Source organism: Cryptomeria japonica, chromosome 5 (genome assembly GCF_030272615.1).
Source record: "Cryptomeria japonica chromosome 5, Sugi_1.0, whole genome shotgun sequence".
Lineage (NCBI taxonomy): Eukaryota > Viridiplantae > Streptophyta > Pinopsida > Cupressales > Cupressaceae > Cryptomeria > Cryptomeria japonica.
Window position 1 is genome coordinate 715634424 of NC_081409.1, and position 2457 is coordinate 715636880.

At 30.2% G+C, this 2457-nt stretch overlaps 1 pseudogene; it reads left to right on the forward strand.

Moving 5' to 3' along the window:
• Positions 1-917: 917 nt before the first annotated feature.
• Positions 918-1810, forward strand: LOC131034765 (cypmaclein-like; annotated as a pseudogene).
• The last annotated feature ends 647 nt before the right edge of the window (positions 1811-2457 follow it).

A 2457-nucleotide genomic window follows, 5' to 3' on the forward strand; every position in this document is an offset into this window, starting at 1 on the left:
GAATAAAAAGGAATACATAAAGACAATATAAAACTCTTTAAAAAATTCATTATAAAAGATCATCTTCTGATATAGAACAAAAAGAATACAAAAACATGAATCTCATTCTAAAATATGAACCCTCATTATAGAACACATTGTACAATGATATCTTCTACATTAACTATTTACCATGGATAAGCAAAGAACCAAACAATTTTTCCCCCTCTTTTACATTAATTATCAATCATAATATATATTTATATCTTATTTACATTAATCACTATAATAATTGTAGAGCTCGATATGTGCATATATAAGGATAGAGTGTACACGTATTTAACTCGATGAGATGAAATGATTCAGATAAATGGAATATACCATATGGTTACACAGTAGGGATATGATGACTTTAAGAAATACAGTGAGAACAAAATCTTCTCTATTTTATGTGGGGGCTAACATATTAATTATACATCTTGACTTGCAATCCACTGACTTTTACATGCCTTCTCCTTAAAATATTGCCAATTAAACGGAGGTACCCACAAATCCTAAATATCATTTTACAATGAATGCGGTAGCAAGAAAGAAAACAGTCTACTATAAATAATATCGAGATGCCCACACAAAGTTGATGACAATCATTTTATACTGAATTTATGGAATTTTCAACAAATCATTCATTTTTGCCTGGATGTCAGTTGAGTTATTACACAGTTTCTCTGTGAGAAAAAATGAAAATGCTCGTTTAAGTTGTAATATCTTAGTTGTATTATATAACACAGCGCTATTTTAAAGTTAAGATGGTATAGTTGTAGATACTTATTTAATGCTGAAGTTCTGGAATATTAAACAAACTAATTAATTTTGCCTGGATATCAGTTGGGTTATAACAAAGTTTATCCCTGAGAAAAAAATGCTCGTCTATCCTGTATTATATATAACAGAGCTATTTTAAGGAAAGGTGTTACAGTTGTATGTTTTCAGTTTTGAAGTTGAAGCATAATTTGGATGCCAATGGCCTGCTTTCAACCTCATTCTTCCATGTTTGTATTCCTCACCCTACTGCTCATAGTGCAGGTAACAACTTTTCTATTCTAATATTGCTGTGAGTTCTTTTAAGCTTTTCTTTTGAACTGGGAGGGAATTATATGGTGTTAGCTGTTAATGCACAGGCTTGGAAAGTATCCACACATGTAGTTGAGGATGATGTGAAGTATGTAGAGGTAATGATAAACTAATTAGCTATCTAACTTTTTCTTCTATCTGTTTCATTGATTTGATTTTATGGAGAAAACTGGCATAAGTTATGTGTTTTGAATTAATGGTGCAGCTGCAGACTGATGTGGGTGAAAAAAGTTAAGGAGTGAAAGCTCACATTGGTATGTGTGTTTGTAAGGCATCTGCTTAATCATCCTCTGGTTTGATCTATTCAAAATTTTAAAATAAAAGACAGGTTGCTAAGTACAGTTAAAAGTATTAAATAGTTATTAAAATAGGAAGATACCCATGTTGTATATTGTATAGTGAATGTAAGAATTTTTATATTATGATGTGTTCAAGTGCAGACTGTGATAAGGAATGCAATAGGAGATGCTCCAAGGCATCAGCTCATGATAGGTGTCTCAAGTACTGTGGAATATGTTGTGAGAAATGTAACTGCGTTCCACCTGGTACATATGGCAACGAAGATTCTTGCCCTTGCTATGCAAATTTGAAGAACTCCAAGGGTGGACACAAATGCCCTTAGCACATTGTCATACTGATACTGTAATGCCCATTGCTTGGGCAAAATAATGGATTATGTTTCTAGATAGCAATGCTATAATCCCCATTCTTTCCCAGAGAATGGATGATATGTTATTGAATTTATTATGAATCTAAATTATGATTTTATTAATTGTTATAAACTCTTTTATAATTATTATTAAATTGGAAAGGTACTGGTACAAGACATAGAAGAAACAATTCTGCAAGTTCTTTGTTACTTTGCATCGAAGTTTCTGTTTACTTTTTCAACCAAGTCTATCAACAAAAATGTTACACTGCATTGAGGGCCACATCTATGAACAATTTTATATCTGGTTCTCCTTAATTAAAGTGAGCGCATTAAATTTTCATACTATTTAACTATAATTGTTGTTGTACTTACAAAATTATGGCACAAGAATGCTGGAAGTTCTTATCATAAGACAAATGTTTATTTGATATTAAGATTATTACAGAGTCCATCAATGTTAAACCATTATATTTTCACCTCATAATATTGTTATGAAAAGGGATCTGAACTGTAAATTATATTAAATCTTGCTTAAAAGGGATCTAAACAGTAAGAGTGATAAAGCTTATTACATCATAGTTCTATTGTAACAAATATATTTAGAATTAAATATATATTTTGTTATAAAATATTTATACAGTATCTATAACCATTCTAATTTTTTTAATTAGAAATAAATTTAATTGAAAGAGAAT